This window comes from Dromaius novaehollandiae, chromosome 1, assembly GCF_036370855.1.
Source record: "Dromaius novaehollandiae isolate bDroNov1 chromosome 1, bDroNov1.hap1, whole genome shotgun sequence".
Taxonomy (NCBI): Eukaryota; Metazoa; Chordata; class Aves; order Casuariiformes; family Dromaiidae; genus Dromaius; species Dromaius novaehollandiae.
The window spans coordinates 201750887-201768292 of NC_088098.1; the positions used below are offsets into that span (position 1 = coordinate 201750887).

At 36.0% G+C, this 17406-nt stretch overlaps 1 protein-coding gene across 2 annotated transcripts in view; it reads left to right on the forward strand.

The window, feature by feature from the left end:
* CWF19L2 (CWF19 like cell cycle control factor 2) overlaps positions 1-17406 on the forward strand; it is an 88086-nt gene that overhangs the window by 40615 nt on the left and 30065 nt on the right. The window lies entirely within an intron of this gene.

The following is a 17406-nucleotide window of genomic DNA, read 5'->3' on the forward strand; positions in this document are numbered from 1 at the left end:
CAAGATATTGCAAGAGAACTAGTCTGTAGTGGCATGCTGAGTTAGCCCACCTCGGTAATTTTATAGCGAAGAGTTATCCAAGGGAAGAATTTTTTTTTTTCTTGTTAGTGTGACATTTCTGTTAAATAAAGTGAACAACCACAAAGAAGTAATATAGTGGGTTTTCTGTGCATGGAAGTATCTTAGATTAAATTATCTTGATATTGAAAGAAAAAATAATAGTAACATTATTTGAAGCCATTTTTTAGCTGTATTGAGGGGCTTCTTCATTCACTACTAGCCCTAATTTTGCTTGTCTAGTGTTTGCTTTGTTTTCAACTGCTAGTCTTGCATGTGTCCAAAGTACAGAGAAGGTGAAAATTTATTAGTTGAGTTGTTCCTAAATTGTCTGTGGCTTTTGAGTAGCTTTATAAATGAAATTCTGTTGCCTGAACTGAGGTAAACATTTTTCAATCTAAATTTGTCTGGTTAAAGAGGTTAGTTTTTACAGATATTCCTTTTGAAGGCATAAATAGCTGTTATCTTGCTTTTTTGCTACTTAAGGATAATAGAGAATGTTATTTGGGGATATTGGCCCACTAAAATTATTTAATGTCATCTACATTGTTTTTGATCTTAAATAGTTAATTTCTCATGTGCACATTCTTCTACTGATTTCCTGTAGCTAATTTTTGATAAAGTATCAAAGTATATTTTTGTGAAACTGAAAGTAAATTATCCTCATTTTAGGAACTTCTGAACTGATGTGCTGTCATTAGTATTGTCATACTTACCTGTACTAGGGAAGCTAAGAAGCATCCCTATTATCACACTTGTGCCTGAATACGTGGTTAAGAAGGTAAAAGTTTTCAATTCCATAGTAAGAAAAGACTGTGAGAGAACACAGCTGTTTATTGGGCTACCATAAATTAAGAAGCCTTCTCAGATTTGTGAATTAGAATAGACTAGAAAGGAAGATAATTGGTAGTAAAAGGTACCTTTATTTTTCTTCTCTTCACACCTCCAGATATGTCAATATCTGATATCCCTAAGTGCCTCGCTTACTCTGTTGCTAACGATAAATGAACATTCTGATCCTAATTTTGCTAATTTGGAACATGAAGTTGGTGTCAGCCAACTAGCAGCCTAAGTTCTCTAGACACCAAACAAACCTGACTTTTGGCACGTTGGATTAGATAGCTCTCATCGAATAGATCCTGTGGATATATCTATTGCAAATAGAAAGTATCAAGCCCATGACTGAAAGCACTAGGTGCAAAATGCATGGGTGTCTCAACTGGCTTTTGTGGCCGCTCCAGGGAGACATTTACTTGTTTGGATGTAGCGCCCTGCGGACTGACGCTGTTTTGTGCGTGGTGCCGTTGGGCGCTGTGTGCACTGCTCAGCGCGGGCAGCTGCCAGCTGGGGAGTCGCTGCGTTGGTCGGTGTCAACATGGTCCTGCCACAGAGCATTTTTAATGCTTAAACTCCTTAGTTCAGTGAGGGCCTTGAAGTAGTAACTTTAAGCATGTAGAATGTACATTTTAGTAGGATTAGTGATAGACTTAGTCATCTGCTTAAGCACTGTTTTAAATTTGGGATCTTAATTGCTGTCATTTAAATACTTGGGTCAAATGGATGCAATTGCAGTAAACATATATACAAAGACCATTTCAAAAAATAATGATTTGAAAGCATAGTTTGTGCTTGTTTTGCCTTTATGTTTGAGCAGGAAGCAACCTTCAGAGTCGGTGGAAATCAAAAGCTGTCCAAATATGCAAAAGAGAAATTTGTGCTCTTTAAAGAGATGAACCCTGAGTTAAGTATTTTAATTTCATTTGAGATTAAATTAAATGATGCTTATGTTCAGATACTTTGATGCTTATGTCTAAATATACATGGGCATTTTGAGGAAAAACAAAGTTGCACGTTGAGCCCTAGTGATACTGTATAAGAGAAGGTTGCTGTACCATAGAGTTTCTCATTTAGAATAGGTGAAGACAATAGAATAGGTGAAGACAATGGAAATGAGTAGTTATTGAATGTAAGGAGACACCAGAAAATTGTGGGAGCTTCAGCATTTAAAAAAAAAGTTCTACATGTTCATGGTTGAACTTTTTAAGTATAGTTTGTATTTCTGTTATCTCAAGGTGCTACACGTAACTGTCTTGATTTGGGCTTTGTTTAGGAGGATGTAATCTCTGCTATTGTCAGCAGTAGTCATAACTGAATTGTCACTCATGCTTTTATTCTATACTTTTATTTAGCAGAATATACCTGGAACTCTAGCACCCTTTGGATACAGATCTTTTGCAGTGGTTTTTGGTGGTACAGAGATTAGGAGGCAAGAACTTAAATGAGTAAGACACAGACTGAAAACAAGTGAATGAAAGGTGGTTCTTCACAGAATTGTGGCTGCAGGATAGTGTGGATGCCAGCAGATTAAGTAGATTCAAAGAGAGTCTGGGCAAGTTCATGAAAAATAACCCCCTTGAAGATTGCACAGAAATGATGTCTGGCTCACTCACATCCCTGAGCTGCAAATGCTTGGAAGCTAGGAGTAGTCAGGAAAAATACTGTATGCTTCCTTTTCTTAAATGTTTTCTTAGGCATTCAGTTTTGGCTGCTTTGGGAGAGGGGAGGTTGGGCTTTGGTCTGACCCAGTATGACTGCTTTCATGTTTTAATTTATGGATAGAAGGTTTTCTTTACAACGATTCTAAATAACTTGTGGTGTATGTTGTTTGAGTGCCTTGCTCTTTTGATTTTTTTCAACTTTTTTTCCATTTGTTCTCACAATATGTTTGCTATGGTCCATGCGTAAGAATAGAGTCAAATCCGCTAAGCAAAAACTAGTCTGCTTTTGTGTTACTAGAAACTGGCTTAATAGTTTTTTGTTTTTTATCAGGAAATATTTTGACATGATAAAAAAAATTAAGTAGATCTCCTAGACTCAATTCATGGTTGTGGATGAATAAAGTATAAATTCATGCATCTTGTAAAACTGTTCAATTTGCTGTTAAGTTTAGCTTAAGAAAAAATAAACTTCTCAACCTTCTCAAGCGCAGCTTACTGTGTCCCACAGCTCTTAATCAGAATGCAGAGGGCAGAAAGTGGGCTCTGCTGAGTGGTTGCTAGAGACAGTTCTTAATGATGGATTGTATTTAAAATACAAAAATAATACAAAACTGAATGAAATATAGAAGTTGGGACTTCAAGCAAGATAACATGGTAGAGAATATACTATTATAGAATATTTTAAAAAAGATGGTGAAGTTCTGAAAGAGTAGAGAGAAAGAAATACAGGCTCCCCTGTCATGATTTTGAGATAAAAATTAGGGAAAACATGAATGACTTCAGCATCATAGCAAGTCTTCATTTGAATAAGTGTTTTTTCTATTAAAATGCAGCAGCCTTCAGTCTAGTATGATCCATGTAATAAAATATATATACATAAAGCTTAATGAATAAAGTAGTGTTTGATTTTTCCACAAGATATCGCAAAAAAGCTCAAAAGTAAGTCAGCTAAAACTTTTCTAATGAGGTTGTGTGCTGCTTCTAAAAAGCTTTTCGGATACCGAGAGGGCAGGGAGGATTCTTGGAGAGCACTGGTCTGAAATTTTGCCACGTAATGCGTTTCACTTTACAGTAGTCATCTGATCAATGCGATGCTGTTTTGAAGGAGAGCATGTTTACTAGGCTACCTGTTGCCTTTGTAAGAGTAACACCCTCCAGTCCATTCCTTGTACATCCCTCATTTCAGACACCGAGAATGTTACAGTGGAAAGAAATGGTATTTCTTTATTTAGCCGGTTTTATGACCTTAGCAGGGCTCATCTTTTAATTCAGATTTCCTTAACATCAAGAATTTAATGTACCTCACATGCTTCTGCTGGTGGTGGTGTTGGGTTTTTCTTCGTTTTAACTTCTATTCAGGAAGAAAAATTCTATAAGAATGATCAGATTTCCACCACCTTCTCCCACAAACAACAGATGAACACAAGTTTTAATGTGTCAAATGTTTGTTTACTTTTGAATCCCTGGGTGTGTTAGAAGTGAAGATTGGGAGAGAATTCTGTTAAATTTTTTGTTTGCTTTTTTAAATTAATGCTATCCATTTTTCAGAAAAGAAACTGAATATGACAGCTTCATTTATGTCTCAAATCCTGTTTATGCAATGTACAGCATTTTATCATACTGTTATGTATGGTCCTGAATTAACAGGGACGGAATGGAATATACTGTATTATGCAGATGGGTTTTGGCCAGTTTACTTATAAATGTTTTCAGTTCATCCTAATTTCTAATTCTGACTGTCCCATCACACTTGAATTGCATCTGCAAGACATCTGTGCCATTCTTTCTTCAGTAAGACTTTGTATTTTCCCGGCAAGCAATTAACTAACTGGAACAGGGAATAATAAAGTAGGCAGACGTTCACAGAACAGCTTTAATAGCAGTAGTGTGTACTTTTAAAAAATAATTGGTAAATGTAATTTCTGAGTGTATTTCCTTGAAAACTCATGTTCAGTAGAGACTCTTGTCAATAAGCGATGATTAAACAATGATTTTTAAGACAAAAGCCTATTAAGACAAAGTGTCTTTTCTTGAATGTAATTTATAGAAAATTGTTTTTTTGTAATTAAAAAGTACTGGAGAAATTGCATCAGCAACTACAACTATTTCAAGAACGTAATAGAGAATATGATCAGTTTTCAAAAGGAACATGAGAAATAAAGGGTTAAGTAAAATATCTTACTAGTTTCAGTACATGTAACAGCATTAAAAGGGCAGAGTGGATAGAACTTAAAGTTCAAGCTGATAATATAAAAGCTTTGGAGTATGCTTTGACACCAGACATAAAAGCCCTTTCTAAGTGCTAAGCAACACTCGTAGCTGATGCTGCCAGTCTTTCTAGCTGTACTTTCCTCCTAATAGTGTGTAGAATTTCTGCATATTTTTACCACTGCAAGTCGACTCTTTCACTCAGTTTTCTCAAGCTTAGAAAGATTGGACAAATACCGAACGCTGATATGTAAGGTGACGAGCTGGTGTCCTTTTTCACCAGCACAACTACATATGAAAGATAGACTTGCTATAATCAGTGTGAGTGCTTCATAATTTACTTTAGGTTAGTAGTTTGGCTTAACCAACTGCTGAAGGTGGGCACAAGCTAGCACGACTGTCTTTTGCCATAGCACTGGGTAGGGGATATTCAGAAAATCCCTTCTGTTAACAGAACTGGGGGCTCGTACCCTGCTGCAGTGTTGGGAACAGTATACTGTCCTCAGGCTGCCTGTTTGGGAAAAAAATATATACTTTTTGCCCTGGCTTGACAAAGTTCATGGAACTATTAATACAAGTTTCTGGTGCAGCGTAAGAGTGGGCCTTCAGAGCAGCGTTGTTAAGGGCCGCAAGTGGTGCGGAGTGCTGCCTTTGGGGGCAGCTTTTTGGGGTTGTATTTTTTTCCGTTTGTTTTCCCTGGAATTCTGGCTCAGTAGTGTGTTATACTGTAGTATAATCACTGCGGGGAGGGGTCATAAAATGAACTTGGCTCCTGACATCTGGTGATACAAAGCTATGATGCTTCCAAATATGGTAGGACTGTAAACTTCCTGGAATTAGTTTTTTTTCTGCAATAATAATGTAAATGCAGAATTCCGTCTTTTTAACAGATTTCCTCCCCCCCCCCCCCCCCCCCCCAAAAAAAAAAAACCCTCAAACCAAAAGCAAAAACATTCTTGGACAGGCTCCCTGGTGAGTAGATACTTCTGATTTGAAACAGAAAGAAGCATCCTAACGGATGCTTCTGCACTTTTGTAGGTCCTGGCACAGCCTCCGTAAATACATATTTTAAGCCATGAAACATGTAATAATAGTTTATGCTCAAAACCTATTTTAAAAACGGAAACTATAAACTAACAATGTATTTTGTAGGTTTAAGTAATGAAGCACAATTAGTGTGTTAAAAATGAGGTCTGGAATGGAGAATTTGATCAACCAATGACAGTTGGGACCACCTGGTCTGTAGTGTAACAACAGATTATGTGTCATTAGTCGTTGCTACCAACATAAAACAAAAACATTTTAATGAAATAGGCTATTTAAGAAGAGTAATTAAAGTATGTGCTCATACTTCTGAAATGAATTAAGACATTTGGCTTTTGGCCAGCAGATCTGGATAGTGAGATGATTTCAGCTCACAGCACAGTTTGCTGCATGTATGTATGCATGGGATTTTTACAGAGGTTTTTCACTGGTATTGAATTGACAGCCTTGGAGATTGGTGTACTCTGCTTATGTCTAGAATGAATGTGTTGATGCCAATGTCTGTTTTAGTTTCCCTTTTCTGTTCTGCCAGTGAGCACAAAGGAATTGCTTCTAGGTAAGAAGGTGTTGTAGACTCTAGGCTTTTCCAAGCCTTTGCCTTTGCCTTTTAGTATCATCAAAAATAAGAGCTGTGGTAATGGTTTGAGGGTATGGATACTAAACTAGAAACTGAAGTTGTTATTTCGTGTAGAATACCAAATTGCTCGATATTGGAAACACCAACTTCAGATTGTCCTGTAACACCTAATTGTCCACACTCTTCTTGTGCTTTAAAAAAGCATAACTTAAAATGCTTTCTGTACATACTCCCTTGATAAAATAGTCATTTTTGAGATTATACAACATATCCTTCTAGTAAAAATGCACTATTAAGCTCCCTCTTATGCCTGAATGGATATTTTCTGGTTGGAGTAATCTGTTGCTTTCCATTCATAAACTTATCCTAGAATACCTCTTTTTTTGATGCTGCAGTCTTTGAAAATGTCATACAGTTGCTTAGTAAATCTCTCTTCAAGGTAGTGAATACTGAGGCCTAACGTCTTTGATATTTCTTACACTGCTTTTATTCTCTCAAATGTTTTTATTTACATATGCAGAATTTTTGCTTATCATATTCTCAGTGTCTAATATTGCATTTCTGTCTTTGATAATATGAAACAGGAATTTCTGAACTTAAGAAGTAACATGCTGCCATAACTTTTCTTTTTATGGTCTGAATATACATATTTTATGTCAGATATTTTTGCCATAGAAACATGCCCTCTAATCACTGCATTTTTTTTGTATTTCTTCTCTTGCATCCTATGCCTCCAATGGCTCTGTTATGCTATGTTAAATGACTAGCTATTTCAAAGTGTAGCTAGCCATTTAAAATAGCAAACTGTATCTTTAAACCTTTTTCCAGAGTTGTATTTACAAGGTTACCTGGCTTGCTTGCACCCAGTATTAGAGTTTTCCTCACTATTAGTCGTGGTACTAGTTCTAATCTTACCTCCAGAGGCTGGTGGTATGACTCTTACTGAATTTTTGTTGTTTTGCTCTTACAGTTTGAGGTTTGTATCCTTGTGTGTTCTACTCGCAACATATTATTCTGATTACCCTAGCTCAAAGATACAGTAAGAAAATAAGCACTGAGAATGAATAGAAAGATTTTTGAATGCAGGGATGATTGGAAGCATTCAGTTTCAGGAGGATATGAATAAGGAGGTCAAGATAGTTGTTCTGAAAAATGAACAGTTTAGATAAAATAACCTTTTTCTTAATATAAGAACAAACAATTGTTGAATTTAAAGGGCAACCAATTTTATATCAGTAAATGAAAATTACATTTTTACATAACATGTTATTAACCTGTGTCACTTGCTGACTTGAACAAAAAAAAGATAGAGGCCAAGCAATTAGTATTTATAAATGTATTTAGTCCTTTTATAATAATGAATGTTTTTATTTATAAATAGGAGCTCTGATTTTTTTTTGAGAGTCTTGTGCTTTATCATAAACCTAGCACTAACTGATGGAAGTTTCTCTTCCGTAGGCTAGTTAATTGCTGTGTTACAGCCTACATTAGATTTTATCATGCATCTTCTCACTGTTAAGGGCCAGGTGTTGATTAAGGCACACCAGCTGTCTGATCTTGTGAACCGATTTTTCTATCCTGTATTTTCTGTATTAGCCTAATCCCTTATGAAGTTGTTACAGTGATGCTTATTGCTATTTATTTACTGAGCCTTTCTTGAAATAATAAAGTTTTAAGCTAGGTTGAAGTTTGCTTTTGTTTCCTCATGCTGATATTTCTTTTTTCTTTTATTTTTTTCCTGCTATAGGAAACCAAAATCGAAGATGTAGGCTTTTGTACCATGGTCTTCTGTCATAGACCTGTGACCATTTTAATTTCATCATGCTTTGAGACCCAAACTTTGGTCTCGTTATGGAGAAAGCTGTGTCTATTGATTTTATAGGCATTACTTTTGAAGTTGACAGTTCCATTATTCACTACAAATGGCAGATCTTCAAGGGTAACTTAGAGGCTGTGAAACTTGTGTGATGTTATATTGGGACTCAAGGTAGCGAATAGACTGAATTTATCGCTGGTGAGATATGCTCTTAGAAATTGTTACCACTGAAGGAGCAGACTTTCCATTCTAAAAAGGATTGACTCATGCCTTCTGATAACTGATGATCATATGTAAAAAGAACCTGAGAACTGAACAGAAGGGTATTTGAAATGGGAGAAGGAAAGAATAATTGAAGAGAGAAGGAAACAGCAAGTGGCGGAACTAGCTCCTGGTATGTCCAGTGCGATGGGAAGTGTTAGATGCCTTCTAGGCACTTACTTGATATGATAATACAGGGACAGATTTTTCCAACAGAGGAGTAAGATAGTAGTGGATTCAATGTACTTCCATTGGCTATAGACAGTAAGAAAGGAAGCAGGTAGCATGCTTGGATCAGCTTCTAAGCTATCGGAGGTCATAGCTAGTGTTTGGTTGTATTGGTCTGTTCCTTGCTGAAGGCTCTTCTTGAGCTTGTGATTCCTTCATTACATTGTGCTTGGGCTACTTTAGTGTAGCTCTTGGTGGAGATTTGCAGACAACTCTCAGCTTGTGCAGTATGCAGCTTTTTGTTGGCTCATTAATTAAAAAAAAATTCATGGCTTTTTTCCAGCTCTGGTAGCTCCCTATCCCGCAACATACTGACTCTTAAAAAATATATTGTTCTTTATATTATTAGCTGTTAGCACTGAAAAACAGTTCCAATTTAACAGAACCTATCTCACATGATTGTCTTGCTTACCCTGTTCATTCAGCTTCCCAAGAGTCTGTTCCTCAAATTAAACTGCACACCTGGTGGCAGAGCTTTTTCATTTCCTCTTGTTAAATTATGGAACAGACATCTCTGGAGACTTAAAATCTTTTTCAGAACTTCATTTTATTTATTTATTTAATTTAAAGCATTTATCATTTGAAAACAGACTTGTCCATTTAGTTATCTTCAGTTGTGTTAATTGCTGTATAGCGTTCTGTAGGTTTGTTGAGAATTTATGAGTACTGTGCCAATTTAATCAGTTTGAATTAGAAATCCATGTTCCTTCTTTAATGACAACAAACGATTGTGCTCTAGTTTGGTAGGTTCATGCAGCCATTGTTTTAGAATATAAATTATGTTATGTAACAGTCATCACAACAGGACCGCTATTTGAGGTGGATTTGAGCCTTTTCTGTAGTTCCAGTTTTAATATTTAATGATAGGTATAATATTTAATATAATCTAGTCTAATAATGTTTAAGATAATTTATTTGGACTATATTGTAATTATATATAATTACACAGAAATTTCTAATAATAAATATGCATTAATATATTAATATTTTAAATTGTTGTATGTTAATTATTGTATGGTATTATTTAGTATGTTTTATATTTAATACTTATTAAATAAAAGAAGTCATTCATTCAAAAACTCGAGGTTTAAAGTAAGCTTTGTAGGTTTTTTGAAGGCAATGCCTGCTGCTATATGAAGAAATAAATACACTCTCGGATATTAAGCACAAGTTAAAACAAAAGCAAAAAAAGACTTCAGTAATTCTATTTATACATAAAGCACAACAAGATAATGAGTGCCTGTTTTGTGAAAGATGGTTACAGTTCCTGCATGATTTCACAGATTGTTACAAGGAAAGAAAATAATTACTCTGTTCTAGTGCTGTGCTGAATGGATATTGCTGTACTGTATTACAGTGCATCACAATCTTAGGAGTGCAAGTTGGTAAAAGTGTAAAGAAAAGAATTTAATAGAAAAAAGTGGGGAAAAAGAACAATAATTCCTATTCCACTTGAGGTTTTATGGTGCATTCCTGAATTAACGAGACAGTTGACATCTCAAATAACAGTATGATTTTTCAGTAACTCTGAAATAATGGATACGCATTGAACAGTCTTTATCAAACATACAAAGCTATCAGTTACACTGTAAAAGTACCGAATTGGTTAAAAATATCAAGACATAGCGTGGCGTTGTATATAATATAAAACTTGGGAAAATAGGACTAGAGAGGACCTGAAAAGTTAACCTAGTTCTCCCTTTTTTTTCTTCTTTTAATTGCTGGATCAGTGACATAATGTAAATGGATCATTCGCTGGGTAAGACCAGAGGTCCTTCAGCTTCTAGCTGTCTCAGACTTTGATTAGTCTGAGACGATGAAGTGAAGGTTTAAGAAGTGGGGTATGTCGATCTCTATTCTGGTATGCAGTCCCATCTACTGGCATTCAGTGATTTGGAAATACTTTATTCGATAACAGGAAGTAGCGTTCAGACCACTTTGTTTAGCAGCTACACGTGGACACATCTTCACTGATTTGTCTAATTTTTAGAACTCACTTACTTTCTTGGTATCTGTAATGTCTTCCAGCAATGTGTGCTGCTTTCCTATCTCTTTCAGCTGTTTCTACTCCAAGCTGAAGGAGCCTAAACTATTTAGTTTCTCCTTATGTGGAAGCTATTCCGTATTTCTGGCTATCCACATTATCCCTTTGTTTTAACTTCACCTTATGTTTTACTATCCAGTCAATCAGCCCTGTGAAATCTTTCTGCAAGTCCTTGCAGTCTGCTGTGGTTTTGATTGTCCTGAGTAACAGGTACCATCACCAAACTTTGTTACTTCAAAATGTATTCCTTTTATCAAAATAAGGTACTGTTTATAAATACATAAACAGTGGCAATCCTAATACAGATCATTGAAGCTTTACTTTTAAGTAACGTCCTTTGAGAAAGTTGATTATTTATTTGTGTCCTTTGTTAGCCAAGTAGTAATCAAAGAAGGAAACTTCCCTTATGTTCTGAGAGCGGTTTTCCATACCTTTGCTGTTTTTATTTTTTTTTTAAATAGACTATATCAGTTAGACTAGTATCCACATGCCTTTGAATCCTAATGCTTTTTTGAATCATGCCGTCTCTCTACAAAGACGCTTTCCAGTCTGCCACACTTACTCAGGTGTATAGGAATTCAGTTCTTTATTATGGTTGCATGAGTTTGCCCATTACAGATGTTAGATGTATTGCCCTGTAATTCACAGAAGTAGCCTCTGGCACATTTTAAAGATTTATGTTGTACTTGCTACCCTCTATTATTTTTGCACTGAGGACTATAAAAGTAATATAATGCATGCTGAACAATGTAAAGGAACTTATATATTGGAATTGTTTTATTGCAATTGTAGCAAAAATCATCTCTTCATGGCAGCTTGTTTGAAAACCATTTTTAGTGATGCTTCAGTTTGAAGATGGTTCTAAGCTTTATTCCCTGGCTTAAAAAAAAAAAAAAAAAAAAAAAAAAAAAAAAGTGAAATGGGAACATCTTAAATTCAGAATGCAAATAATTCATTTTTATTTTTCAAATGTCATCCTTTGATGCTGCTTTTACCACCGGATCATTTCTTACTTTTCTGTCAGAAGACTTTCTGCTTCTGATGTGTTTAGAAAATACTGTTTTAGTATTTATCTTTAGTACGATCCTCCTCAAAATAAGCTTTTGCCATGCCTTGTTACGTTATTACAGTTGACTTCCCAAGTTTATGCTATTTTTTAAATTCAGTTCTGTTTAGGCAGGATTTGGACTTCTGAAGGATGTCTTTATCTCTAATAACTTCTATAATCTTATGAATAATCATGCTGGGTTTAGTGATCTATTAGATTTTCTTGGTTCATAGTATACATGTACTCTTAGCCTGCAATATGACTTCACGTTAGTCTTCACGATGTTCATTATCATTTTACCCTTTTGTCTGCTCCTTTTCATTTCCTTTTATGGACTGCTTTTTGCATTTTCTCTTTTTTTTAAAAGTTAAAGATTACTGTAACTTTTTGCATTTTCCTTTTTGCTGGAATATTAAATTTAAATATATTGTGGTCACTCTCATGTGTCTTGTGTCAGGACTCTGTATGTGGACTCTTCAGCATTAAAAAATTGCTCTGCCAACTTTGGGTTTTGGCTCAAAGAATTCAATATTTATCATATCTAAACATTTGTCATCTGCATCATTCCACGTTGTGTAAATGGGAGCCTGCTGAAATTTCTCATTAGAAATTATTGCCCTCCTGACTTAGAGGTGTACAAAGAAATTAAAGGCTATGGTTCTGTTTTAGAAAGGCATGGTGATGATTCCACGTTCTTGTTAGGCAATTTGCAGTGTTGTTTTACAGTGCTTAATGTTAGAAGGGCCTTTCTATTATCTAACTGGTATTTCTTCTGCAATTTAAACCCTTTTGTTTTCCTTTTATCCTGCATATACTTTGCTATTTGCTAAAGTCTTTTGAGTTTTTGCAAACTGCCAGAATGTTTTCCCTGATTTTGTCTATTTCTTTTTAATTGCTTTGTAAAATGACTTTTTCTAGACCTCTACTCCTTATTCTTCTTGCCCTTCTCCAGTTTTTGTCCAGTTAGTTTCCATCTTCTTGAACTGCAACGCACTAAATGGAATACAAGGCCATCCGAAGTCTTGTATGTATGTGGGAAGAACAGAAATATTCCCATACAAGTCACTTATACTGGTATACATCCTGTGTATATGTTTCGCTGTGTGTGTGTGTGTGTGTATATATATATTTTTTTTTACCACAAGAATAAGGTTGGCTCTTACTCAGTTTGTAAGCTATTCTCCATCTGTCAAGATAAAGATAAATAGGTGAATCCCTACATTCATCTAGAGAAAAAGTCATATGTACAGAGCACTAACTTTTAAACAGCAGCTCAGTGTTTGGTAATTTTTTTTTTTTTACGTTTTATGATATCACACTACAAATATCTAAATGTTGCAGTGTTATGCTCAGTTGTGAAATGCTTATTGCTAGCATATATAGACAACGTTGAAGGAGCTCACAGGGCAACCCTTATCAGGAGGCTGAGAAAGTGATTTATGAGGCAAAACTATTTTATTTTTCTTTGACTTTTCCCCAGTTGCTTCAGCTGTTAAAATTGCTTTTAATGTTTTTCACCGTACAAAACTTTGATTATTCGTAGGCTAAGCATTAGAATATTCACAAATGTCTGCCTATTTTTTCACATGCAGAAAAAAATGGCCAGCACCCTAGCAATTTCACTAGTTACCTCTTCATTATTCTATGCATTTTATTCCATTTGCATTTATATCCTGTTTAAAAGTGCAACATCCATGCTGCTGTTTTTTCCTCGCAATGTATTCTTTCTCCATGCTCTTACCCTTTGTATTTGCTTGTCTAACACTGATCATTTTATTGTTGTTGTTACGACTTCAAAATAATAGGGCTTTTAGTGCCATGGGGATAACTGTAGTTCTCACATCTGCCTGAACAGCGCGGCGGTGACGTACAAAAACGCAGTCCCCCTGCTCTGTTGGCCTCTGGCTCTGGCAAGGTTGGAACTTTAGTGTATGGTAAGCGGCAGCTGGGGGCAGAGGGTCTCTTCGTCCTTTTACGCTTAATCACCTCTTCTGCCCCTGCTGCCTCCCAGCAGAGAGAAAGGCCTTCTGTTTTGAAGAAAATATCTGAGGCAGATGCGTAGCTGATCCTGGTACGAAGTGTAGAGTGTTTTAGGCAGAGTGCTGCTCTGGCTGTGTTACAGTGGGAGGAGTGCGGTGGGTAATGGTTAACGGAGCCAGGACAACGCTAGGCAGCTTGGTTTGCTCTGCGAAATGAGAGTTGGTTTTTGGTGACACGAAAGAGCAGAAGTTTCGCTTAGCTAGACACCTTTTTTTCTTCCATAACTTCTACCTTTGTGTGACTTTTCTTAAAAATGTAATGAAGCTCTTGGAGCTAGCATACTTTAATATCTACACAATTTTCAGACTTCATTGCGGCTTTCTGAGACCGGCTTTCATTAGGCAAGGGTGGCAGATGTAAAGCAGACACATCAGTTGTTTAGAAAATAGCTTCCAATTGAGATTAATAAAGTTGTTTGTAAAACTTGACAAAGGTTGTCTTAATATCACCAAACTTAGTGATGTCCCTGTTATTTGCTCTAATTTACTCAATTAACTTACCTAAATATCTTTTCTCTTCTAGTGTAATCAAGAAAGTTAGAGGCTTATATTTTTTTCCTTTATCTTTTCCGAAAATACTTATTTTTCCTGTGAAGAATTCTTGCCTTTTCTCTTTCATATTTATATAATCTGCTTTCCCCTCTTTTGTATAAATATTTCATTCTGAGAACAGCCCTGCGAAGTGGAGAAATCCTGTTGTCCCTGTTTTGAAGGAAGTTGAGCTGACTTGGCTCTTGATGGGACATTTACTATGCATAGCTCAGCTGAAAAGATAGTAACTTCTACTTCAAATAGGAAGCTAGTCAAAAGGAGGTAACTTCTTAAACTGCCAAAGTAATTTTTGCAGTTACGGTAGTAGATGAAGGTATGAGAAGACTGGGTGCATATAGGGAGTGATGCGGAGCAATACTTAGCACCATCATCCTTACCTTTAGGCAGCTGGCCACAGGAGTGTAAACGTTGAACTTAAGTGCCTAAAAGTGGACTTTACAGTTGCTGTAGTCAAGTATTTAAGCGCTCATTTAGGAGGTGGATATGTTGATTCTGCTCCCCTTTTCTCTGAAGGACTGCAATCCATGGGAGTGCCTTCATCACTGAGCTGTATGAAAATGCTCCATTTCTTTACGAAAGAACGTTTTTTTCTGAATGAAAGTTGTGGTTACAGCCACAAGTTTTTCATGAACTCAAAAGTGTTAGCACTGGGCATGAACTAAGCAAACCAGGGATAAAATTTACGGGTAAAGATGCATAGTCCAGGAATTCTGGCTGCGTTTGGATATAGAATAGATGTTAAACTATCCATTTCTGGTGAAATGGGAGCAGTTTTGGGCATGCTCTGAAGCTTAACTATATATGACCCTAGAACTCTACTGGTAAAAACGTGACCACAAAAAAGGTGACCACAGGATTTTAAGTGCTGAAGAGCAAACTCGGAGTTTGGGGATTACGCCTTCCTACCCAAAGTAAAATGACCTCACTTGTAGGTAATTCCTTGAGCTGGGTGTTTGCTTCTGGCCTTGTAGTTCTGAAGAAACCCACCATAAGGACCTGCATTATCTGGCAAAGTGTTCCTGTTGTACAAGGAAACTCAGGGGTCTCCTGTGTGTTCATATGTGTGATAGTTATTTCACTATCTATTCACCTGTCTCTGACTGACCACCAACTGAAGCCAGGCAACTGAGAGCTTGCTTCTTGGCTTCTGATAAAGAACAATTAATATTAGCAGTGGTTTTGATAGTAACCTTCTTATATCTACATCAGATGGTAGGGACCACTCTGAAAATTTATTTGTTTTCTGTTGAACAACATTTAACGTGTTCACAGCTCCTCTGTTTTTCCCCTTTGTAAGATAATCTCAGAAGAAGCATCAAGTCACGGCTTGTGGGCTTTCTGATGAGGTTTTTTTTCAGCGGAAGCAGAGATTAGGAGCATAATGGAGCGTGGACATGCACTTTTCCTTGATAGCCTCCCTATGTAAGTTGTGACATAGATCAGGTGGTACTTCTTCAGATCAGTAGTAATATGTCTCTCTCAAGTCTGAGCTGAAAGTTAAAAAAACAAACAAAAAAACAAAACCAAAAAAACCCAGACATCCCAGAGTACCAATTTCAGGGCCTGTTTTCTACTAGTTTGTGACATGATGCTTTGTGTACTGCAGTGTTGCAAAACAAGTTGTGTTCCGAATTCTAGTAGAGACGATAAAAGGAAAAGGAGGCCATCTATTCTGAGTTTCCTTTTAGTCTTTTTATTAGTCTTTTTATTCAGTTTAAATAAAGGATATATTTGAGACAGAGGATTCAGCTGACTGACTGTGGTATTTCCTGATCAGGTAGCTCCTGTTTATAAGTTTTGAACTTTGTACACCACCTGTAATAGGCATATTAGAAACAAACTAAAAGGTAGTACACAAAGTCATCTTTTTCCTGCTCAGAGGTTGTGGAAAGGTCTCCATGCTCTGTCAGGTAATAATTATGAAATAGCTGCAAAACTATTACTATCTCTGTTTGCCTCATTAGAGAGGACGGTATGGAACTTGCTGACCATGACAGTAACAGTAAACAAATTTTTTGCTAAGAATAAAAGGTTTCTTGCTGATGCCTGATGATCACAAGGAAAGCAAAGGCAGTGTACAGACTTGAAAAGCAGTACAGGGGATTTTTAATCCCTTTTAAATAAGGAGTTGTGTTATGCTCTATATAAACAAGATATGAAATCTGCTTAAAGACTTTCATACCTGTATCTGTTAAATATTGAAAAAATTGTAGAGTAGAAAATTGCTATAGAGCTGTTAACTGATAATACTAAGGATGTTCATCTGAACATGCTTTTACAAGAAAATCATCTTTGTGTAGTGATATGGGGGAAGAAAAAACTTTTTTTTTTTTTTTTTTTTTTTTTTTTTTTTTTGCGGTGTGGTGGTTCAGCTTGCATTCACCAGTATCCATACCTCTTCTGGCATGCTGACATTAACAATAACAAGAGGAAGCTTGATTTAATTGGCAGAAAGAGCCTTTAGACAACAACTTGCTGAAATATCTGAATATCTGGGTAAAAAAAGGTCCTTGAAGTGAGGGTCAGCAGTATATATGGGCACATTTGAGAAGTTGGTTCTCTTTGTAAAATAAAAACTACATGCTTATGTCAGTAAAAAAGTTGTTTCGGTATGTTTTCCTACTATCTTCTGTCCAGAGCTTTGGAATACTGAGTTTTTTATGCTTGTTTCATTTGCCCATTTCCCTATGTAATCTCACTAGTTTATGGCATAATTTGAAAATGAGTTTTTGCAATTCTTCTGTGGGTAGTAAGTTGGGATAATAAATTGCACATGCAAGATTAAGGGTAGCATTTTGTCCTGTAGATTTTTTTCATTACTTTGTGTAATATATAAGATGGAAGATACAGTCCTACATGCATCTCTTGATTTTGTGAAGTTAGTAAACTTGGAGGAAGAATGTGGCTTTACTCTTAAGCTAAGCAAGCTTCTCCATGTTGCTGTATATTAATTCAGTATTATCTACTGAAGTATTCAGATGTATTGTATTTCTTATGGGGATGAAGCATTATGAGAGAGAATCAAGAATACAAA